Here is a 25,573-nt window from a genome sequence, read left to right on the forward strand (position 1 = left end):
AACAAAGAGAAAGAAGCTTTCTGAGAAACTTCTTTGTGTTCTGTGAAATCATCTCACAGAGTTACAGCTTTCCCCTCAAGGAGCCTTTCGCTAAGACAGTTCTTGTGGAATTGGCAAAGTGATATTTGGAAGCCCATAGAGGGCTATGGTGAAAAAGGGAATATCCTCAGATGAAATCTGGAAAGAAGCTTTCTGAGAAACTGCTTAGTGTTCTGTTAATTCATCTCACAGAGTTACATCTGTATTTCGTGGATCTCTTTGCTAGCCTTATTTCTGTGGAATCAGAACAGATATTTCGAATCCCTTGGAAGACTATAGGGCCAAAGGAAATATCCTCCGATAACAAAGAGAAAGAAGCTTTCTCAGAAACTTCTTTGTGCTCTGTGAAATCATCTCACAGAGTTACAGCTTTCGCCTCCAGAAGCCTTTTGCTAAGACAGTTCTTGTGGAATTGGCAAAGTGATATTTGGAAGGCCATAGAGGGCTATGGTGAAAAAGGAAATATCCTCAGATGAAATCTGGAAAGAAGCTTTCTGAGAAACTGCTTAGTGTTCTGTTAATTCATCTCACAGTGTTACATCTGTATTTCGTGGATCTCTTTGCTAGCCTTATTTCTGTGGAATCTGTAACAGATATTTCGGATCCCTTTGAAGACTATAGGGCCAAAGGAAATATCCTCCGATAACAAAGAGAAAGAAGCTTTCTGTGAAACTTCTTTGTGTTCTGTGAAATCATCTCACAGAGTTACAGCTTTCCCCTCAAGGAGCCTTTCGCTAAGACAGTTCTTGTGGAATTGGCAAAGTGATATTTGGAAGCCCATAGAGGGCTATGGTGAAAAAGGGAATATCCTCAGATGAAATCTGGAAAGAAGCTTTCTGAGAAACTGCTTAGTGTTCTGTTAATTCATCTCACAGAGTTACATCTGTATTTCGTGGATCTCTTTGCTAGCCTTATTTCTGAGGTGTCTGAGAACAGATATTTCGGATCCCTTTGAAGAATATAGGGCCAAAGGAAATATCTTCTGATAACAAAGAGAAAGAAGCTTTCTGAGAAACTTCTTTGTGTTCTGTGAAATCATCTCACAGAGTTACAGCTTTCCCCTCAAGAAGCCTTTCGCTAAGACAGTTCTTGTGGAATTGGCAAAGGGATATTTTGAAGCCCATAGAGGGCTACGGTGAAAAAGGGAATATCCTCAGATGAAATCTGGAAAGAAGCTTTCTGAGAAACTGCTTAGTGTTCTGTTAATTCATCTCACAGTGTTACATCTGTATTTCGTGGATCTCTTTGCTAGCCTTATTTCTGAGGTGTCTCAGAACAGATATTTCGGATCCCTTGGAAGACTATAGGGCCAAAGGAAATATCCTCCGATAACAAAGAGAAAGAAGCTTTCTGAGAAACTTCTTTGTGTTCTGTGAAATCATCTCACAGAGTTACAGCTTTCCCCCAAGTAGCCTTTCGCTAAGACAGTTCTTGTGGAATTGGCAAAGTGATATTTGGAAGCCCATAGAGGGCTATGATGAAAAAGGAAATATCCTCAGATGAAATCTGGAAAGAAGCTTTCTGAGAAACTGCTTAGTGGTCTGTTAATTCATCTGACAGAGTTACATCTGTATTTCGTGGATCTCTTTGCCAGCCTTATTTCTCTGGAATCTGAGACCAGATATTTCGGTTCCTTTGAAGACTATAGGGCCAAAGGAAATATCCTCCGATAACAAAGAGAAACAAACTTTCTGAGAAACTTCTTTGTATTCTGTGAAATCAACTCACAGAGTTACAGCTTTCACCTCAAGAAGCCTTTCGCTAAGACAGTTCTTGTGGAATTGGCAAAGTGATATTTGGAAGCCCATAGATGGCTGTGGTGAAAAAGGAAATATCCTCAGATGAAATCTGGAAAGAAGCTTTCTGAGAAACTGCTTAGTGTTCTGTTAATTCATCTCACAGAGTTACATCTGTATTTCGTGGATCTCTTTGCTAGCCTTATTTCTTTGGAATCTGACAACAGATATTTCGGATCCGTTGGAAGACTCTAAGGCCAGAGGAAATATCCTTCTAAAACAAAGAGAAACAAGCTTTCTGAGAAACTGCTTTGTGTTCTTTGAAGTCATCTCACAGAGTTACAGCTTTCCCCTCAAGAAGCCTTTCGCTAAGACACTTCTTGTGGAATTGGCAAAGTGATATTTGGAAGCCCATAGAGGGCTATGGTGAAAATGGAAATATCCTCAGATGAAATGTGGAAAGAAGCTTCCTGCGAAAATGCTTAGTGTTCTGTTAATTCATCTCACAGAGTTACATCTGTATTTCGTGGATCTCTTTGCTAGCCTTATTTCTGTGGAATCTGAGAACAGATATTTCTGATCCCTTTGAAGACTATAGGGCCAAAGGAAATATCCTCCGATAACAAAGAGAAAGAAGCTTTCTGAGAAACTTCTTTGTGTTCTGTGAAATCATCTCACAGACGTACAGCTTACCCCTCAAGAAGCCTTTCGCTAAGACAGTTCTTGTGGAATTGGCAAAGTGATATTTGGAAGCCCATAGAGGGCTATTGTGAAAATGGAAATATCCTCAGATGAAATCTGGAAAGAAGCTTTCTGAGAAACTGCTTAGTGTTCTGTTAATTCATCTCAGAGAATTACATCTGTATTTCGTGGATCTCTTTGCTAGCCTTATTTCTGTGGAATCTGTAACAGATATATCGGATCCCTTTGAAGACTATAGGGCCAAAGGAAATATCCTCCGATAACAAAGAGAAAGAAGCTTTCTGAGAAACTTCTTTGTGTTCTGTGAAATCATCTCACAGAGTTACAGCTTTCCCCTCAAGGAGCCTTTCGCTAAGACAGTTCTTGTGGAATTGGCAAAGTGATATTTGGAAGCCCATAGAGGGCTATGGTGAAAAAGGGAATATCCTCAGATGAAATCTGGAAAGAAGATTTCTGAGAAACTGCTTAGTGTTCTGTTAATTCATCTCACAGAGTTACATCTGTATTTCGTGGATCTCTTTGCTAGCCTTATTTCTGAGGTGTCTGAGAACAGATATTTCGGATCCCTTGGAAGACTATAGGGCCAAAGGAAATATCCTCCGATAACAAAGAGAAAGAAGCTTTCTGAGAAACTTCTTTGTGTTCTGTGAAATCATCTCACAGAGTTACAGCTTTCCCCCAAGTAGCCTTTCGCTAAGACAGTTCTTGTGGAATTGGCAAAGTGATATTTGGAAGCCCATAGAGGGCTATGGTGAAAAAGGAAATATCATCAGAAGAAATCTGGAAAGAAGCTTTCTGAGAAACTGCTTAGTGTTCTGTTAATTCAACTCCCAGAGTTACATCCGTATTTCGTGGATCTCTTTGCTAGCCTTATTTCTGAGGAATCTGAGAACAGATATTTCGGAACCCTTGGAAGACTATAGGGCCAAAGGAAATATCCTCCGATAACAAAGAGAAAGAAGCTTTCTGAGAAACTTCTTTGTGTTCTGTGAAATCATCTCACAGAGTTACAGCTTTCCCCTCAAGGAGCCTTTCGCTAAGACAGTTCTTGTGGAATTGGCAAAGTGATATTTGGAAGCCCATAGAGGGCTATGGTGAAAAAGGAAATATCCTCAGATGAAATCTGGAAAGAAGCTTTCTGAGAAACTGCTTAGTGATCTTTTAATTCATCTCACAGAGTTTCATCTGTATCTCGTGGATCTCTTTGCTAGCCTTATTTCTGTGGAATCTGAGAACAGATGTTTCGGATCCCTTAGAAGACTATAGGGCCAAAGGAAATATCTTCCGATAACAAAGAGAAAGAAGATTTCTGAGAAACTTCTTTGTGTTCTGTGAAATCATCTCACAGAGTTACAGCTTTCCCCTCAAGAAGCCTTTCGCTAAGACAGGTCTTGTGGAATTGGCAAAGTGATATTTGGAAGCCCATAGAGGGCTTTGGTGAAAAAGGAAATATCCTCAGATGAAATCTGGAAAGAAGCTTTCTGAGAAACTGCTTAGTGGTCTGTTAATTCATCTGACAGAGTTACATCTGTATTTCGTGTATCTCTTTGCCAGCCTTATATCTCTGGAATCTGAGACCAGATATTTCGGTTCCTTTGAAGACTATAGGGCCAAAGGAAATATCCTCCGATAACAAAGAGAAAGAAACTTTCTGAGAAACTTCTTTGTATTCTGTGAAATCATCTCACAGAGTTACAGCTTTCACCTCAAGAAGCCTTTCGCTAAGACAGTTCTTGTAGAATTGGCAAAGTGATATTTGGAAGCCCATAGAGGGCTATGGTGAAAAAGGAAATATCCTCAGATGAAATCTGGAAAGAAGCTTTCTGAGAAACTGCTTAGTGTTCTTTTAATTCATCTCACAGAGTTACATCTGTATTTCGTGGATCTCTTTGCTAGCCTTATTTCTTTGGAATCTGACAACAGATATTTCGGATCCGTTGGAAGACTATAAGGCCAGAGGAAATATCCTTCTAAAACAAAGAGAAGCAAGCTTTCTGAGAAACTACTTTGTGTTCTGTGAAGTCATCTCACAGAGTTACAGCTTTCCCCTCAGGAAGCCTTTCGCTAAGACACTTCTTGTGGAATTGGCAAAGTGATATTTGGAAGCCCATAGAGGGCTATGGTGAAAATGGAAATATCCTCAGATGAAATGTGGAAAGAAGCTTCCTGCGAAAATGCTTAGTGTTCTGTTAATTCATCTCACAGAGTTACATCTGTATTTCGTGGATCTCTTTGCTAGCCTTATTTCTGTGGAATCTGAGAACAGATATTTCTGATCCCTTTGAAGACTATAGGGCCAAAGGAAATATCCTCCGATAACAAAGAGAAAGAAGCTTTCTGAGAAACTTCTTTGTGTTCTGTGAAATCATCTCACAGACGTACAGCTTTCCCCTCAAGAAGCCTTTCGCTAAGACAGTTCTTGTGGAATTGGCAAAGTGATATTTGGAAGCCCATAGAGGGCTATTGTGAAAATGGAAATATCCTCAGATGAAATCTGGAAAGAAGCTTTCTGAGAAACTGCTTAGTGTTCTGTTAATTCATCTCAGAGAATTACATCTGTATTTCGTGGATCTCTTTGTTAGCCTTATTTCTGTGGAATCTGAGACCAGATATTTCGGATCCCTTTGAAGACTATAGGGCCAAAGGAAATATCCTCCGATAACAAAGAGAAAGAAGCTTTCGGAGAAACTTCTTTGTGTTCTGTGAAATCATCTCACAGAGTTACAGCTTTCCCCTCAAGAAGCCTTTCGCTAAGACAGTTCTTGCGGAATTGGAAAAGTGATATTTGGAAGCCCATAGAGGGCTATGCTGAAAAAGGAAATATCCTCAGATGAAATCTGGAAAGAAGATTTCTGAGAAACTGCTTAGTGTTCTGTTAATTCTTCTCTCAGGGTTACATCTGTATTTCGTGGATCTCCTTGCTAGCCTTATTTCTGTGGAATGAGAACAGATATTTCGAATCCCTTGGAAGACTATAGGGCCAAAGGAAATATCCTCCGATAACAAAGAGAAATAAGCTTTCTCAGAAACTTCTTTGTGCTCTGTGAAATCATCTCACAGAGTTACATCTTTCGCCTCCAGAAGCCTTTTGCTAAGACAGTTCTTGTGGAATTGGCAAAGTGATATTTGGAAGGCCATAGAGGGCTATGGTGAAAAAAGAAATATCCTCAGATGAAATCTGGAAAGAAGATTTCTGAGAAACCGCTTAGTGTTCTGTTAATTCATCTCACAGTGTTACATCTGTATTTCGTGGATCTCTTTGCTAGCCTTATTTCTGTGGAATCTGTAACAGATATTTCGGATCCCTTTGAAGACTATAGGGCCAAAGGAAATATCCTCCGATAACAAAGAGAAAGAAGCTTTCTGTGAAACTTCTTTGTGTTCTGTGAAATCATCTCACAGAGTTACAGCTTTCCCCTCAAGGAGCCTTTCGCTAAGACAGTTCTTGTGGAATTGGCAAAGTGATATTTGGAAGCCCATAGAGGGCTATGGTGAAAAAGGGAATATCCTCAGATGAAATCTGGAAAGAAGCTTTCTGAGAAACTGCTTAGTGTTCTGTTAATTCATCTCACAGAGTTACATCTGTATTTCGTGGATCTCTTTGCTAGCCTTATTTCTGAGGTGTCTGAGAACAGATATTTCGGATCCCTTTGAAGAATACAGGTCCAAAGGAAATATCTTCTGATAACAAAGAGAAAGATGCTTTCTGAGAAACTTCTTTGTGTTCTGTGAAATCATCTCACAGACGTACAGCTTTCCCCTCAAGAAGCCTTTCGCTAAGACAGTTCTTGTGGAATTGGCAAAGTGATATTTGGAAGCCCATAGAGGGCTATGGTGAAAAAGGGAATATCCTCAGAAGAAATCTGGAAAGAAGCTTTCTGAGAAACTGCTTAGTGTTCTGTTAATTCATCTCACAGTGTTACATCTGTATTTCGTGGATCTCTTTGCTAGCCTTATTTCTGAGGTGTCTGAGAACAGATATTTCAGATCCCTTGGAAGACTATAGGGCCAAAGGAAATATCCTCCGATAACAAAGAGAAAGAAGCTTTCTGAGAAACTTTTTGTGTTCTGTGAAATCATCTCACGGAGTTACAGCTTTCCCCTCAAGAAGCCTTTCGCTAAGACAGTTGTTCTGGAATTGGCAAAGTGATATTTGGAAGCCCATAGAGGGCTATGGTGAAAATGGAAATATCCTCAGATGAAATCTGTAAAGAAGCTTTCTGAGAAACTGCTTAGTGTTCTGTTAATTCATCTCACAGAGTTACTTCTGTATTTCGTGGATCTCTTTGCTAGCCTTATTTCTGTGGAATCTGAGAACAGATATTTCGGATCCCTTGGAAGAGTGTAGGGCCAAAGGAAATATCCTCCGATCACAAAGAGAAAGAAGCTTTCTGAGAAACTTTTTGTGTTCTGTGAAATCATCTCACGGAGTTACAGCTTTCCCCTCAAGAAGCCTTTCGCTAAGACAGTTGTTCTGGAATTGGCAAAGTGATATTTGGAAGCCCATTGAGGGCTATGGTGAAAAAGGAAATATCATCAGATGAAATCTGGAAAGAAGCTTTCTGAGAAACTGCTTAGTGTTCTGTTAATTTATCTCACAGAGTTACTTCTGTATTTCGTGGATCTCTTTGCTAGCCTTATTTCTTTAGAATCTGAGAACAGATATTTCGGATCCCTTGGAAGACTATAGGGCCAAAGGAAAAATCCTCCGAAACAAAGAGAAAGAAGCTTTCTGAGAAACTTCTTTGTGTTGTGTGAAATCATCTCACAGAGTTACAGCTTTCCCCTCAAGAAGCCTTTCGCTAAGACCGTTCTTCTGGAATTGGCAAAGTGATATTTGGAAGCCCATAGAGGGCTTTGGTGAAAAAGGAAATAACCTCAGATGAAATCTGGAAAGAAGCGTTCTGAGAAACTGCTTAGTGTTCTGTTAATTCATCTCACAGAGTTACATCGGTATTTCGTGGATCTCTTTGCTAGCCTTATTTCTGTGGAATCTGAGAACAGATATTTCGGATCCCTTGGAAGACTATAGGGCCAAAGGAAATATCCTCCGATAACAAAGAGAAAGAAGCTTTCTGAGAAACTTCTTTGTGTTCTGTGAAATCATCTCACAGAGTTACAGCTTTCCCCTCCAGAAGCCTTTCGCTAAGACAGTTCTTGTGGAATTGGCAAAGTGATATTTGGAAGCCCATAGAGGGCTATGGTGAAAATGGAAATATCCTCAGATGAAATCTGGAAAGAAGCTTTCTGAGAAACTGCTTAGTGTTCTGTTAATTCATCTCACAGAGATACATCATTATTTCGTGTATCTCTTTGCTAGCCTTATTTCTGTGGAATCTGAGAACAGATATATCGGATCCCTTGGAAGACTATAGGGCCAAAGGAAATGTCCTCCGATAACAAAGAGAAAGAAGCTTTCTGAGAAACTTCTTTGTGTTCTGTGAAATCATCTCACAGAGTTACAGCTTTCCCGTCAAGAAGCCTTTCGCTAAGACAGTTCTTGTGGAATTGGCAAAGTGATATTTGGAAGCCCATAGAGGCGTATGGTGAAAAAGGATATATCCTCAGATGAAATCTGGAAAGAAGCTTTCTGAGAAACTGCTTAGTGTTCTGTTAATTCATCTCACAGAGTTACATCTGTATTTCATGGATCTCTTTGCTAGCCTTATTTCTGTGGAATCTGAGAACAGATATTTCGGATCCCTTGGAAGACTATAGGGCCAAAGGAAATATCCTCCGATAACAAAGAGAAAGAAGCTTTCTGAGAAACATTTTGTGTTCCGTGAAATCATCTCACAGACTTACAGCTTTCCCCTCAAGAAGCCTTTCGTTAAGCCAGTTCTTGTGGAATTGGCAAAATGATATTTGGAAGCCCATAGAGGGCTAGGGTGAAAAAGGAAATATCCTCAGATGAAATCTGGAAAGAAGCTTTCTGAGAAACTGCTTAGTGTTCTGTTAATTCATTTCACAGAGTTACATCTGTATTTCGTGGATCTCTTTGCTAGCCTTATTTCTGCGGAATCTGAGAAGATATATTTCACATCCCTTGGAAGACTATAGGGCCAAAGGAAATATCCTCCGATAAGAAAGAGAAAGAAGCTTTCAGAGAAACTTCTTTGTGTTCTGTAAAATCATCTCACGGAGTTACAGCTTTCCCCTCAAGAAGCCTTTCGCTAAGACAGTTGTTCTGGAATTGGCAAAGTGATATTTGGAAGCCCATAGAGGGCTATTGTGAAAATGGAAATATCCTCAGATGAAATCTGGAAAGAAGCTTTCTGAGAAACTGCTTAGTGTTCTGTTAATTCATCTCAGAGAATTACATCTGTATTTCGTGGATCTCTTTGTTAGCCTTATTTCTGTGGAATCTGAGACCAGATATTTCGGATCCCTTTGAAGACTATAGGGCCAAAGGAAATATCCTCCGATAACAAAGAGAAAGAAGCTTTCTCAGAAACTTCTTTGTGTTCTGTGAAATCATCTCACAGAGTTACAGCTTTCCCCTCAAGAAGCCTTTCGCTAAGACAGTTCTTGCGGAATTGGAAAAGTGATATATGGAAGCCCATAGAGGGCTATGGTGAAAAAGGAAATATCCTCAGATGAAATCTGGAAAGAAGCTTTCTGAGAAACTGCTTAGTGTTCTGTTAATTCATCTCACAGTGTTACATCTGTATTTCGTGGATCTCTTTGCTAGCCTTATTTCTGTGGAATCTGTAACAGATATATCGGATCCCTTTGAAGACTATAGGGCCAAAGGAAATATCCTCCGATAACAAAGAGAAAGAAGCTTTCTGAGAAACTTCTTTGTGTTCTGTGAAATCATCTCACAGAGTTACAGCTTTCCCCTCAAGGAGCCTTTCGCTAAGACAGTTCTTGTGGAATTGGCAAAGTGATATTTGGAAGCCCATAGAGGGCTATGGTGAAAAAGGGAATATCCTCAGATGAAATCTGGAAAGAAGCTTTCTGAGAAACTGCTTAGTGTTCTGTTAATTCATCTCACAGAGTTACATCTGTATTTCGTGGATCTCTTTGCTAGCCTTATTTCTGTGGAATCAGAACAGATATTTCGAATCCCTTGGAAGACTATAGGGCCAAAGGAAATATCCTCCGATAACAAAGAGAAAGAAGCTTTCTCAGAAACTTCTTTGTGCTCTGTGAAATCATCTCACAGAGTTACAGCTTTCGCCTCCAGAAGCCTTTTGCTAAGACAGTTCTTGTGGAATTGGCAAAGTGATATTTGGAAGGCCATAGAGGGCTATGGTGAAAAAGGAAATATCCTCAGATGAAATCTGGAAAGAAGCTTTCTGAGAAACTGCTTAGTGTTCTGTTAATTCATCTCACAGTGTTACATCTGTATTTCGTGGATCTCTTTGCTAGCCTTATTTCTGTGGAATCTGTAACAGATATTTCGGATCCCTTTGAAGACTATAGGGCCAAAGGAAATATCCTCCGATAACAAAGAGAAAGAAGCTTTCTGTGAAACTTCTTTGTGTTCTGTGAAATCATCTCACAGAGTTACAGCTTTCCCCTCAAGGAGCCTTTCGCTAAGACAGTTCTTGTGGAATTGGCAAAGTGATATTTGGAAGCCCATAGAGGGCTATGGTGAAAAAGGGAATATCCTCAGATGAAATCTGGAAAGAAGCTTTCTGAGAAACTGCTTAGTGTTCTGTTAATTCATCTCACAGAGTTACATCTGTATTTCGTGGATCTCTTTGCTAGCCTTATTTCTGAGGTGTCTGAGAACAGATATTTCGGATCCCTTTGAAGAATATAGGGCCAAAGGAAATATCTTCTGATAACAAAGAGAAAGAAGCTTTCTGAGAAACTTCTTTGTGTTCTGTGAAATCATCTCACAGAGTTACAGCTTTCCCCTCAAGAAGCCTTTCGCTAAGACAGTTCTTGTGGAATTGGCAAAGTGATATTTTGAAGCCCATAGAGGGCTACGGTGAAAAAGGGAATATCCTCAGATGAAATCTGGAAAGAAGCTTTCTGAGAAACTGCTTAGTGTTCTGTTAATTCATCTCACAGTGTTACATCTGTATTTCGTGGATCTCTTTGCTAGCCTTATTTCTGAGGTGTCTCAGAACAGATATTTCGGATCCCTTGGAAGACTATAGGGCCAAAGGAAATATCCTCCGATAACAAAGAGAAAGAAGCTTTCTGAGAAACTTCTTTGTGTTCTGTGAAATCATCTCACAGAGTTACAGCTTTCCCCCAAGTAGCCTTTCGCTAAGACAGTTCTTGTGGAATTGGCAAAGTGATATTTGGAAGCCCATAGAGGGCTATGATGAAAAAGGAAATATCCTCAGATGAAATCTGGAAAGAAGCTTTCTGAGAAACTGCTTAGTGGTCTGTTAATTCATCTGACAGAGTTACATCTGTATTTCGTGGATCTCTTTGCCAGCCTTATTTCTCTGGAATCTGAGACCAGATATTTCGGTTCCTTTGAAGACTATAGGGCCAAAGGAAATATCCTCCGATAACAAAGAGAAACAAACTTTCTGAGAAACTTCTTTGTATTCTGTGAAATCAACTCACAGAGTTACAGCTTTCACCTCAAGAAGCCTTTCGCTAAGACAGTTCTTGTGGAATTGGCAAAGTGATATTTGGAAGCCCATAGATGGCTGTGGTGAAAAAGGAAATATCCTCAGATGAAATCTGGAAAGAAGCTTTCTGAGAAACTGCTTAGTGTTCTGTTAATTCATCTCACAGAGTTACATCTGTATTTCGTGGATCTCTTTGCTAGCCTTATTTCTTTGGAATCTGACAACAGATATTTCGGATCCGTTGGAAGACTCTAAGGCCAGAGGAAATATCCTTCTAAAACAAAGAGAAACAAGCTTTCTGAGAAACTGCTTTGTGTTCTTTGAAGTCATCTCACAGAGTTACAGCTTTCCCCTCAAGAAGCCTTTCGCTAAGACACTTCTTGTGGAATTGGCAAAGTGATATTTGGAAGCCCATAGAGGGCTATGGTGAAAATGGAAATATCCTCAGATGAAATGTGGAAAGAAGCTTCCTGCGAAAATGCTTAGTGTTCTGTTAATTCATCTCACAGAGTTACATCTGTATTTCGTGGATCTCTTTGCTAGCCTTATTTCTGTGGAATCTGAGAACAGATATTTCTGATCCCTTTGAAGACTATAGGGCCAAAGGAAATATCCTCCGATAACAAAGAGAAAGAAGCTTTCTGAGAAACTTCTTTGTGTTCTGTGAAATCATCTCACAGACGTACAGCTTACCCCTCAAGAAGCCTTTCGCTAAGACAGTTCTTGTGGAATTGGCAAAGTGATATTTGGAAGCCCATAGAGGGCTATTGTGAAAATGGAAATATCCTCAGATGAAATCTGGAAAGAAGCTTTCTGAGAAACTGCTTAGTGTTCTGTTAATTCATCTCAGAAAATTACATCTGTATTTCGTGGATCTCTTTGCTAGCCTTATTTCTGTGGAATCTGTAACAGATATATCGGATCCCTTTGAAGACTATAGGGCCAAAGGAAATATCCTCCGATAACAAAGAGAAAGAAGCTTTCTGAGAAACTTCTTTGTGTTCTGTGAAATCATCTCACAGAGTTACAGCTTTCCCCTCAAGGAGCCTTTCGCTAAGACAGTTCTTGTGGAATTGGCAAAGTGATATTTGGAAGCCCATAGAGGGCTATGGTGAAAAAGGGAATATCCTCAGATGAAATCTGGAAAGAAGATTTCTGAGAAACTGCTTAGTGTTCTGTTAATTCATCTCACAGAGTTACATCTGTATTTCGTGGATCTCTTTGCTAGCCTTATTTCTGAGGTGTCTGAGAACAGATATTTCGGATCCCTTGGAAGACTATAGGGCCAAAGGAAATATCCTCCGATAACAAAGAGAAAGAAGCTTTCTGAGAAACTTCTTTGTGTTCTGTGAAATCATCTCACAGAGTTACAGCTTTCCCCCAAGTAGCCTTTCGCTAAGACAGTTCTTGTGGAATTGGCAAAGTGATATTTGGAAGCCCATAGAGGGCTATGGTGAAAAAGGAAATATCATCAGAAGAAATCTGGAAAGAAGCTTTCTGAGAAACTGCTTAGTGTTCTGTTAATTCAACTCCCAGAGTTACATCCGTATTTCGTGGATCTCTTTGCTAGCCTTATTTCTGAGGAATCTGAGAACAGATATTTCGGAACCCTTGGAAGACTATAGGGCCAAAGGAAATATCCTCCGATAACAAAGAGAAAGAAGCTTTCTGAGAAACTTCTTTGTGTTCTGTGAAATCATCTCACAGAGTTACAGCTTTCCCCTCAAGGAGCCTTTCGCTAAGACAGTTCTTGTGGAATTGGCAAAGTGATATTTGGAAGCCCATAGAGGGCTATGGTGAAAAAGGAAATATCCTCAGATGAAATCTGGAAAGAAGCTTTCTGAGAAACTGCTTAGTGATCTTTTAATTCATCTCACAGAGTTTCATCTGTATCTCGTGGATCTCTTTGCTAGCCTTATTTCTGTGGAATCTGAGAACAGATGTTTCGGATCCCTTAGAAGACTATAGGGCCAAAGGAAATATCTTCCGATAACAAAGAGAAAGAAGATTTCTGAGAAACTTCTTTGTGTTCTGTGAAATCATCTCACAGAGTTACAGCTTTCCCCTCAAGAAGCCTTTCGCTAAGACAGGTCTTGTGGAATTGGCAAAGTGATATTTGGAAGCCCATAGAGGGCTTTGGTGAAAAAGGAAATATCCTCAGATGAAATCTGGAAAGAAGCTTTCTGAGAAACTGCTTAGTGGTCTGTTAATTCATCTGACAGAGTTACATCTGTATTTCGTGTATCTCTTTGCCAGCCTTATATCTCTGGAATCTGAGACCAGATATTTCGGTTCCTTTGAAGACTATAGGGCCAAAGGAAATATCCTCCGATAACAAAGAGAAAGAAACTTTCTGAGAAACTTCTTTGTATTCTGTGAAATCATCTCACAGAGTTACAGCTTTCACCTCAAGAAGCCTTTCGCTAAGACAGTTCTTGTAGAATTGGCAAAGTGATATTTGGAAGCCCATAGAGGGCTATGGTGAAAAAGGAAATATCCTCAGATGAAATCTGGAAAGAAGCTTTCTGAGAAACTGCTTAGTGTTCTTTTAATTCATCTCACAGAGTTACATCTGTATTTCGTGGATCTCTTTGCTAGCCTTATTTCTTTGGAATCTGACAACAGATATTTCGGATCCGTTGGAAGACTATAAGGCCAGAGGAAATATCCTTCTAAAACAAAGAGAAGCAAGCTTTCTGAGAAACTACTTTGTGTTCTGTGAAGTCATCTCACAGAGTTACAGCTTTCCCCTCAGGAAGCCTTTCGCTAAGACACTTCTTGTGGAATTGGCAAAGTGATATTTGGAAGCCCATAGAGGGCTATGGTGAAAATGGAAATATCCTCAGATGAAATGTGGAAAGAAGCTTCCTGCGAAAATGCTTAGTGTTCTGTTAATTCATCTCACAGAGTTACATCTGTATTTCGTGGATCTCTTTGCTAGCCTTATTTCTGTGGAATCTGAGAACAGATATTTCTGATCCCTTTGAAGACTATAGGGCCAAAGGAAATATCCTCCGATAACAAAGAGAAAGAAGCTTTCTGAGAAACTTCTTTGTGTTCTGTGAAATCATCTCACAGACGTACAGCTTTCCCCTCAAGAAGCCTTTCGCTAAGACAGTTCTTGTGGAATTGGCAAAGTGATATTTGGAAGCCCATAGAGGGCTATTGTGAAAATGGAAATATCCTCAGATGAAATCTGGAAAGAAGCTTTCTGAGAAACTGCTTAGTGTTCTGTTAATTCATCTCAGAGAATTACATCTGTATTTCGTGGATCTCTTTGTTAGCCTTATTTCTGTGGAATCTGAGACCAGATATTTCGGATCCCTTTGAAGACTATAGGGCCAAAGGAAATATCCTCCGATAACAAAGAGAAAGAAGCTTTCGGAGAAACTTCTTTGTGTTCTGTGAAATCATCTCACAGAGTTACAGCTTTCCCCTCAAGAAGCCTTTCGCTAAGACAGTTCTTGCGGAATTGGAAAAGTGATATTTGGAAGCCCATAGAGGGCTATGCTGAAAAAGGAAATATCCTCAGATGAAATCTGGAAAGAAGATTTCTGAGAAACTGCTTAGTGTTCTGTTAATTCTTCTCTCAGGGTTACATCTGTATTTCGTGGATCTCCTTGCTAGCCTTATTTCTGTGGAATGAGAACAGATATTTCGAATCCCTTGGAAGACTATAGGGCCAAAGGAAATATCCTCCGATAACAAAGAGAAATAAGCTTTCTCAGAAACTTCTTTGTGCTCTGTGAAATCATCTCACAGAGTTACATCTTTCGCCTCCAGAAGCCTTTTGCTAAGACAGTTCTTGTGGAATTGGCAAAGTGATATTTGGAAGGCCATAGAGGGCTATGGTGAAAAAAGAAATATCCTCAGATGAAATCTGGAAAGAAGATTTCTGAGAAACCGCTTAGTGTTCTGTTAATTCATCTCACAGTGTTACATCTGTATTTCGTGGATCTCTTTGCTAGCCTTATTTCTGTGGAATCTGTAACAGATATTTCGGATCCCTTTGAAGACTATAGGGCCAAAGGAAATATCCTCCGATAACAAAGAGAAAGAAGCTTTCTGTGAAACTTCTTTGTGTTCTGTGAAATCATCTCACAGAGTTACAGCTTTCCCCTCAAGGAGCCTTTCGCTAAGACAGTTCTTGTGGAATTGGCAAAGTGATATTTGGAAGCCCATAGAGGGCTATGGTGAAAAAGGGAATATCCTCAGATGAAATCTGGAAAGAAGCTTTCTGAGAAACTGCTTAGTGTTCTGTTAATTCATCTCACAGAGTTACATCTGTATTTCGTGGATCTCTTTGCTAGCCTTATTTCTGAGGTGTCTGAGAACAGATATTTCGGATCCCTTTGAAGAATACAGGTCCAAAGGAAATATCTTCTGATAACAAAGAGAAAGATGCTTTCTGAGAAACTTCTTTGTGTTCTGTGAAATCATCTCACAGACGTACAGCTTTCCCCTCAAGAAGCCTTTCGCTAAGACAGTTCTTGTGGAATTGGCAAAGTGATATTTGGAAGCCCATAGAGGGCTATGGTGAAAAAGGGAATATCCTCAGAAGAAATCTGGAAAGAAGCTTTCTGAGAAACTGCTTAGTGTTCTGTTAATTCATCTCACAGTGTTACATCTGTATTTCGTGGATCTCTTTGCTAGCCTTATTTCTGAGGTGTCTGAGAACAGATATTTCAGATCCCTTGGAAGACTATAGGGCCAAAGGAAATATCCTCCGATAACAAAGAGAAAGAAGCTTTCTGAGAAACTTTTTGTGTTCTGTGAAATCATCTCACGGAGTTACAGCTTTCCCCTCAAGAAGCCTTTCGCTAAGACAGTTGTTCTGGAATTGGCAAAGTGATATTTGGAAGCCCATAGAGGGCTATGGTGAAAATGGAAATATCCTCAGATGAAATCTGTAAAGAAGCTTTCTGAGAAACTGCTTAGTGTTCTGTTAATTCATCTCACAGAGTTACTTCTGTATTTCGTGGATCTCTTTGCTAGCCTTATTTCTGTGGAATCTGAGAACAGATATTTCGGATCCCTTGGAAGAGTGTAGGGCCAAAGGAAATATCCTCCGATCACAAAGAGAAAGAAGCTTTCTGAGAAACTTTTTGTGTTCTGTGAAATCATCTCACGGAGTTACAGCTTTCCCCTCAAGAAGCCTTTCGCTAAGACAGTTGTTCTGGAATTGGCAAAGTGATATTTGGAAGCCCATTGAGGGCTATGGTGAAAAAGGAAATATCATCAGATGAAATCTGGAAAGAAGCTTTCTGAGAAACTGCTTAGTGTTCTGTTAATTTATCTCACAGAGTTACTTCTGTATTTCGTGGATCTCTTTGCTAGCCTTATTTCTTTAGAATCTGAGAACAGATATTTCGGATCCCTTGGAAGACTATAGGGCCAAAGGAAAAATCCTCCGAAACAAAGAGAAAGAAGCTTTCTGAGAAACTTCTTTGTGTTGTGTGAAATCATCTCACAGAGTTACAGCTTTCCCCTCAAGAAGCCTTTCGCTAAGACCGTTCTTCTGGAATTGGCAAAGTGATATTTGGAAGCCCATAGAGGGCTTTGGTGAAAAAGGAAATAACCTCAGATGAAATCTGGAAAGAAGCGTTCTGAGAAACTGCTTAGTGTTCTGTTAATTCATCTCACAGAGTTACATCGGTATTTCGTGGATCTCTTTGCTAGCCTTATTTCTGTGGAATCTGAGAACAGATATTTCGGATCCCTTGGAAGACTATAGGGCCAAAGGAAATATCCTCCGATAACAAAGAGAAAGAAGCTTTCTGAGAAACTTCTTTGTGTTCTGTGAAATCATCTCACAGAGTTACAGCTTTCCCCTCCAGAAGCCTTTCGCTAAGACAGTTCTTGTGGAATTGGCAAAGTGATATTTGGAAGCCCATAGAGGGCTATGGTGAAAATGGAAATATCCTCAGATGAAATCTGGAAAGAAGCTTTCTGAGAAACTGCTTAGTGTTCTGTTAATTCATCTCACAGAGATACATCATTATTTCGTGTATCTCTTTGCTAGCCTTATTTCTGTGGAATCTGAGAACAGATATATCGGATCCCTTGGAAGACTATAGGGCCAAAGGAAATGTCCTCCGATAACAAAGAGAAAGAAGCTTTCTGAGAAACTTCTTTGTGTTCTGTGAAATCATCTCACAGAGTTACAGCTTTCCCGTCAAGAAGCCTTTCGCTAAGACAGTTCTTGTGGAATTGGCAAAGTGATATTTGGAAGCCCATAGAGGCGTATGGTGAAAAAGGATATATCCTCAGATGAAATCTGGAAAGAAGCTTTCTGAGAAACTGCTTAGTGTTCTGTTAATTCATCTCACAGAGTTACATCTGTATTTCATGGATCTCTTTGCTAGCCTTATTTCTGTGGAATCTGAGAACAGATATTTCGGATCCCTTGGAAGACTATAGGGCCAAAGGAAATATCCTCCGATAACAAAGAGAAAGAAGCTTTCTGAGAAACATTTTGTGTTCCGTGAAATCATCTCACAGACTTACAGCTTTCCCCTCAAGAAGCCTTTCGTTAAGCCAGTTCTTGTGGAATTGGCAAAATGATATTTGGAAGCCCATAGAGGGCTAGGGTGAAAAAGGAAATATCCTCAGATGAAATCTGGAAAGAAGCTTTCTGAGAAACTGCTTAGTGTTCTGTTAATTCATTTCACAGAGTTACATCTGTATTTCGTGGATCTCTTTGCTAGCCTTATTTCTGCGGAATCTGAGAAGATATATTTCACATCCCTTGGAAGACTATAGGGCCAAAGGAAATATCCTCCGATAAGAAAGAGAAAGAAGCTTTCAGAGAAACTTCTTTGTGTTCTGTAAAATCATCTCACGGAGTTACAGCTTTCCCCTCAAGAAGCCTTTCGCTAAGACAGTTGTTCTGGAATTGGCAAAGTGATATTTGGAAGCCCTTTGAGGGCTATGGTGAAAAAGGAAATATCATCAGATGAAATCTGGAAAGAAGCTTTCTGAGAAACTGCTTAGTGTTCTGTTAATTCATCTCACAGAGTTACTTCTGTATTTCGTGGATCTCTTTGCTAGCCTTATTTCTTTAGAATCTGAGAACAGATATTTCGGATCCCTTGGAATACTATAGGGCCAAAGGAAAAATCCTCCGAAACAAGGAGAAAGAAGCTTTCTGAGAAACTTCTTTGTGTTCTGTGAAATCATCTCACAGAGTTACAGCTTTCCCCTCAAGAAGCCTTTCGCTAAGACAGTTCTTGTGGAATTGGCAAAGTGATATTTGGAAGCCCTTAGAGGGCTATGGTGAAAATGGAAATATCCTCAGATGAAATCTGGAAAGAAGCTTTCTGAGAAACTGCTTAGTGTTCTGTTAATTCATCTCACAGAGTTACATCTGTATTTCGTGGATCTCTTTGCTAGCCTTATTTCTGTGGAATCTGAGAACAGATATTTCGGATCCCTTGGAAGACTATAGGGCCAAAGGAAATGTCCTCCGATAACAAAGAGAAAGAAGCTTTCTGAGAAACTTCTTTGTGTTCTGTGAAATCATCTCACAGAGTTACAGCTTTCCCCTCAAGAAGCCTTTCGCTAAGACAGTTCTTGTGGAATTCGCAAAGTTATATTTGGAAGCCCACAGAGGGCTATGGTGAAAAAGGAAACATCCTCATGAAATCTGGAAAGAAGCTTTCTGAGAAACTGCTTAGTGTTCCGTTAATTCATCTCACAGAGTTACATATGTATTTCGTGGATCTCTTTGCTAGCCTTATTTCTGTGGAATCTGAGGACAGATATTTCGGATCCCTTGTAAGACTATAGGGCCAAAGGAAATATCCTCCGATAACAAAGAGAAAGAAGCTTTCTGAGAAACATTTTGTGTTCCGTGAAATCATCTCACAGAGTTACAGCTTTCCCCTCAAGAAGCCTTTCGCTAAGACAATTCTTGTGGAATTGGCAAAATGATATTTGGAAGCCCATAGAAGGCAGGGTGAAAAAGGAAATATCCTCAGATGAAATCTGGAAAGAAGCTTTCTGAGAAACTGCTTAGTGTTCTGTTAATTCATTACACAGAGTTACATCTGTATTTCGTGGATCTCTTTGCTAGCCTTATTTCTGTGGAATCTGAGAACATATTTTTCACATCCCTTGGAAGACTATAGGGCCAAAGGAAATATCCTCCGATAACAAAGAGAAAGAAGCTTTCTGAGAAAATTCTTTGTGTCTGTAAAATCATCTCACAGAGTTACAGCTTTCCCCTCAAGAAGCCTTTCGCTAAGACAGTTCTTCTGGAATTGGCAAAGTGATATTTGGAAGCCCATAGAGGGCTTTGGTGAAAAAGGAAATAACCTCAGATGAAATCTGGAAAGAAGCTTTCTGAGAAACTGTTTAGTGTTCTGTTAATTCATCTCACAGAGTTACATCGGTATTTCGTGGATCTCTTTGCTAGCCTTATTTCTGTGGAATCTGAGAACAGATATTTCGGATCCCTTGCAAGACTATAGGGCCAAAGGAAATATCCTCCGATAACAAAGAGAAAGAAGCTTTCTGAGAAACTTCTTTGGGTTCTGTGAAATCATCTCACAGAGTTACAGCTTTCCCCTCAAGAAGCCTTTCGCTGAGACAGTTCTTGTGGAATTGGCAAAGTGATATTTCGAAGCCCATAGAGGGCTTTGGTGAAAAAGGAAATAACCTCAGATGAAATCTGGAAAGAAGCTTTCTGAGAAACTGCTTAGTGTTCTGTTAATTCATCTAACAGAGTTACATCGGTATTTCGTGGATCTCTTTGCTAGCCTTATTTCTGTGGAATCTGAGAACAGATATTTCGGATCCCTTGGAAGACTATAGGGCCAAAGGAAATATCCTCCGATAACAAAGAGAAAGAAGCTTTCTGAGAAACGTCTTTGTGTTCTGTGAAATCATCTCACAGAGTTACAGCTTTCCCCTCAAGAAGCCTTTCACTAAGACAGTTCTTGTGGAATTGGCAAAGTGATATTTGGAAGCCCATAGAGGGCTATGGTGAAAATGGAAATATCCTCAGATGAAATCTGGAAAGAAGCTTTCTGAGAAACTGCTTAGTATTCTGTTAATTCATCTCACAGAGTTACATCGGTATTTCGTGGATCTCTTTGCTAGCCTTATTTCTGTGGAATCTGAGAACAGATATTTCGGATCCCTTGGAAGACTATAGGGCCAAAGGAAATCTCCTCCGATAACAAAGAGAAAGAAGCTTTCTGAGAAACGTCTTTGTGTTCTGTGAAATCATCTCACAGAGTTACAGCTTTCCCCTCAAGAAGCCTTTCACTAAGACAGTTGTTCTGGAATTGGCAAAGTGATATTTGGAAGCCCATAGAGGGCTTTGGTGAAAATGGAAATATCCTCAGATGAAATCTGGAAAGAAGCTTTCTGAGAAACTGCTTAGTGTTCTGTTAATTCATTTCACAGAGTTACATCTGTATTTCGTGGATCTCTTTGCTAGCCTTATTTCTGTGGAATCTGAGAACATATTTTTCACATCCCTTGGAACACTATAGGGCGAAAGGAAATATCCTCCGATAACAAAGAGAAAGAAGCTTTCTGAGAAACTTCTTTGTGTCTGTAAAATCATCTCACAGAGTTACAGCTTTCCCCTCAAGAAGCCTTTCGCTAAGACAGTTCTTCTGGAACTGGCAAAGTGATATTTGGAAGCCCATTGAGGGCTATGGTGAAAAAGGAAATATCCTCAGATGAAATCTGGAAAGAAGCTTTCTGAGAAACTGCTTAGTGTTCTGTTAATTCATCTCACAGAGTTACATCTGTATTTCGTGTATCTCTTTGCTAACCTTATTTCTGTGGAATCTGAGAACAGATATTTCGGATCCCTTGGAAGACTATATTTCCAAAGGAAATATCCTCCGAAACAAAGAGAAAGAAGCTTTCTGAGAAACCTCTTTGTGTTCTGTGAAATCATCTCACTGAGTTAGAGCTTTCCCCTCAAGAAGCCTTTCGCTGAGACAGTTCTTGTGGAATTGGCAAAGTGATATTTGGAAGCCCATAGAGGGCTTTGGTGAAAAAAGAAATAACCTCAGATGAAATCTGGAAAGAAGCTTTCTGAGAAACTGCTTAGTGTTCTGTTAATTCATCTCACAGAGTTACATCGGTATTTCGTGGATCTCTTTGCTAGCCTTAATTCTGTGGAATCTGAGAACAGATATTTCGGATCCCTTGGAAGACTATAGGGCCAAAGGAAATATCCTCCGATAACAAAGAGAAAGAAGCTTTCTGAGAAACGTCTTCGTGTTCTGTGAAATCATCTCACAGAGTTACAGCTTTCCCCTCAAGAAGCCTTTCACTAAGACAGGTCTTGTGGAATTGGCAAAGTGATATTTGGAAGCCCATAGAGGGCTATGGTGAAAATGGAAATATCCTCAGATGAAATCTGGAAAGAAGCTTTCTTAGAAACTGCTTAGTGTTCTGTTAATTCATCTCACAGAGTTACTTCTGTATTTCGTGGATCTCTTTGCTAGCCTAATTTCTGTGGAATCTGAGAACAGATATTTCGGATCCCTTTGAAGACTATAGGGCTAAAGGAAATATCCTCCGATAACAAAGAGAAAGAAGCTTTCTGAGGAACTTCTGTGTGTTCTGTGAAATCATCTCACAGAGCTACAGCTTTCCCCTCAAGAAGCCTTTCGCTAAGACAGTTCTTGTGGAATTCGCAAAGTGATATTTGGAAGACCATAGAGGGCTATGGTGAAAAAGGAAATATCCTGATGAAATCTGGATAGAAGCTTTCTGAGAAACTGCTTAGAGTTCTGTTAATTCATCTCACAGAGTTACATCTGTGTTTCGTGGATCTCTTTGCTAGCCTTATTTCTGGGGAATCTGAAAACAGAAATTTCAGATCCCTTGGAAGACTATAGGGCCAAAGGAAATATCCTCCGATCACAAAGAGAAAGAAGCTTTCTGAAAAACTTCTTTGTGTTCTGTGAAATCATCTCACAGAGGTACAGCTTTCCCCTCAAGAAGCCTTTCGCTAAGACAGTTCTTCTGGAATTGGCAAAGTGATTTTGGAAGCCCATAGAGGGCTATGGTGAAAAAGGAAATACCCTCAGATGAAATCTGGAAAGAAGCTTTCGGAGAAACTGCTTAGTGTTCTGTTAATTCATCTCACAGAGTTACATCTGTATTTCGTGGATCTCTTTGCTAGCCTTATTTCTTTGGAATCTGAGAACAGATATTTCGGATCCCTTGGAAGACTGTAGGGCCAAAGGAAATATCCTCCGAAACAAAGAGAAAGAAGCTATCTGAGAAACTTCTTTGTGTTCTGTGAAATCATCTCACAGAGTTACAGCTTTCCCCTCAAGAAGCCTTTCGCTAAGACAGTTCTTGTGGAATTGGCAAAGTGATATTTGGAAGCCCATAGAGGGCTATGGTGAAAAAGGAAATACCCTCAGATGAAATCTGGAAAGAAGCTTTCTGAGAAACTGCTTAGTGTTCTGTTAATTCATCTCACAGAGTTACATCTGTATTTCGTGGATCTCTTTGCTAGCCTTATTTCTGTGGAATCTGAGAACAGATATTTCGGATCCTTTGGAAGACTATAGGGCCAAAGGAAATATCCTCCGATAACAAAGAGAAAGAAGCTTTCTGAGAAACTTCTTTGTGTTCTGTGAAATCATCTCACAGAGTTACAGCTTTCCCCTCAAGAAGACTTTCGCTAAGACAGTTCTTGTGGAATTGGGAAAGTGATATTTGGAAGCCCCAGAGGGCTATGGTGAAAAAGGAAATATCCTCAGATGAAATCTGGAAAGAAGCTTTCTGAGATACTGCTTAGTTTTCTGTTAATTCATCTCACGGAGTTACATCTGTATTTCGTGGATCTCTTTGCTAGCCTTATTTCTGTGGAATCTGAGAACAGATATTTCGGATCCCTTGGAAGACTATAGGGCCAAAGGAAATATCCTCAGATAACAAAGAGAAGGAAGCTTTCTGAGAAACTTCTTTGTGTTTCTGAAATCATCTAACAGAGTTACAGCTTTCCCCTCAAGAAGCCTTTCGCTAAGACAGTTCTTGTGGAATTGGCAAAGTGATATTTCGAAGCCCATATAGGGCTATGGTGAAAAAGGAAATATCCTCATATGAAATCTGGAAAGAAGCTTTCTGAGAAACTGCTTAGTGTTCTGTTAATTCATCTCACATAGTTACATCTGTATTTCGTGGATTTCTTTGCTATCCTTATATCTTTGGAATCTGAGAACAGATATTTCGGATCCCTTGGAAGACTATAGGGCCAAAGGAAATATCCTCCGAAACAAAGAGAAAGAATCTTTCTGAGAAACTTCTTTGTGTTCTGTGAAATCATCTCACAGAGTTACAGCTTTCCCCTCAAGAAGCCTTTCGCTAAGACAGTTCTTCTGAAATTGGCAAAGTGATATTTGGAAGCCGATAGAGGGCTATGTTGAAAAAGGAAATATCCTCAGATGAAATCTGGAAAGAAGCTTTCTGAGATACTGCTTAGTTTTCTGTTAATTCATCTCACAGAGTTACATCTGTATCTTTTGGATCTCTTTGCTAGCCCTATTTCTGTGGAATCTCAGAACAGATATTTCGGATCCCTTGGAAGACTATAGGACCAAAGGAAATATCCTCCGATAACAAAGAGAAAGAAGCTTTCTGAGAAACTTCTTTGTGTTCTGTGAAATCATCTCACAGAGTTACAGCTTTCCCCTCAAAAGCCTTTCGCTAAGACAGTTCTTGTGGAATTGGCAAAGTGATATTTGGAAGCCCATAGAGGGCTATGTTGAAAAAGGAAATATCCTCAGATGAAATCTGGAAAGAAACTTTCTGAGAAACTGCTTAGTGTTCTGTTAATTCATCTCACAGAGTTACATCTGTATTTCGTGGATCTCTTTGCTAGCCTTATTTCTGTGGAATCTGAGAACAGATATTACGGATCCCTTGGAAGACTATAGGGCCAAAGGAAATATCCTCCGATAACAAAGAGAAAGAAGCTTTCTGAGAAACTTCTTTGTGTTCTGTGAAATCATCTCACAGAGTTACAGCTTTCCCCTCAAGGAGCCTTTCGCTAAGACAGTTCTTGTGGAATTGGCAAAGTGATATTTGGAAGCCCATAGAGGGCTATGGTGAAAAAGGGAATATCCTCAGATGAAATCTGGAAAGAAGATTTCTGAGAAACTGCTTAGTGTTCTGTTAATTCATCTCACAGAGTTACATCTGTATTTCGTGGATCTCTTTGCTAGCCTTATTTCTGAGGTGTCTGAGAACAGATATTTCGGATCCCTTGGAAGACTATAGGGCCAAAGGAAATATCCTCCGATAACAAAGAGAAAGAAGCTTTCTGAGAAACTTCTTTGTGTTCTGTGAAATCATCTCACAGAGTTACAGCTTTCCCCCAAGTAGCCTTTCGCTAAGACAGTTCTTGTGGAATTGGCAAAGTGATATTTGGAAGCCCATAGAGGGCTATGATGAAAAAGGAAATATCCTCAGATGAAATCTGGAAAGAAGCTTTCTGAGAAACTGCTTAGTGTTCTGTTAATTCATCTCACAGAGTTACATCTGTATTTCGTGGGTCTCTTTGCTAGCCTTATTTCTGTGGAATCTGAGAACAGATATTTCGGATCCCTTTGAAGACTATAGGGCCAAAGGAAATATCCTCCGATAACAAAGAGAAAGAAGCTTTCTGAGAAACTTCTTTCTGTTCTGTGAAACCATCTCACAGAGTTACAGCTTTCCCCTCAAGGAGCCCTTCGCTAAGACAGTTCTTGTGGAATTGGCAAAGTGATATTTGGAAGCCCATAGAGGGCTATGGTGAAAAAGGAAATATCATCAGAAGAAATCTGGAAAGAAGCTTTCTGAGAAACTGCTTAGTGTTCTGTTAATTCAACTCCCAGAGTTACATCCGTATTTCGTGGATCTCTTTGCTAGCCTTATTTCTGAGGAATCTGAGAACAGATATTTCGGAACCCTTGGAAGACTATAGGGCCAAAGGAAATATCCTCCGATAACAAAGAGAAAGAAGCTTTCTGAGAAACTTCTTTGTGTTCTGTGAAATCATCTCACAGAGTTACAGCTTTCCCCTCAAGGAGCCTTTCGCTAAGACAGTTCTTGTGGAATTGGCAAAGTGATATTTGGAAGCCCATAGAGGGCTATGGTGAAAAAGGAAATATCCTCAGATGAAATCTGGAAAGAAGCTTTCTGAGAAACTGCTTAGTGATCTTTTAATTCATCTCACAGAGTTTCATCTGTATCTCGTGGATCTCTTTGCTAGCCTTATTTCTGTGGAATCTGAGAACAGATGTTTCGGATCCCTTAGAAGACTATAGGGCCAAAGGAAATATCTTCCGATAACAAAGAGAAAGAAGATTTCTGAGAAACTTCTTTGTGTTCTGTGAAATCATCTCACAGAGTTACAGCTTTCCCCTCAAGAAGCCTTTCGCTAAGACAGGTCTTGTGGAATTGGCAAAGTGATATTTGGAAGCCCATAGAGGGCTATGGTGAAAAAGGAAATATCCTCAGATGAAATCTGGAAAGAAGCTTTCTGAGAAACTGCTTAGTGGTCTGTTAATTCATCTGACAGAGTTACAT

Source organism: Macaca mulatta, chromosome 13 (genome assembly GCF_049350105.2).
Source record: "Macaca mulatta isolate MMU2019108-1 chromosome 13, T2T-MMU8v2.0, whole genome shotgun sequence".
NCBI lineage: Eukaryota > Metazoa > Chordata > Mammalia > Primates > Cercopithecidae > Macaca > Macaca mulatta.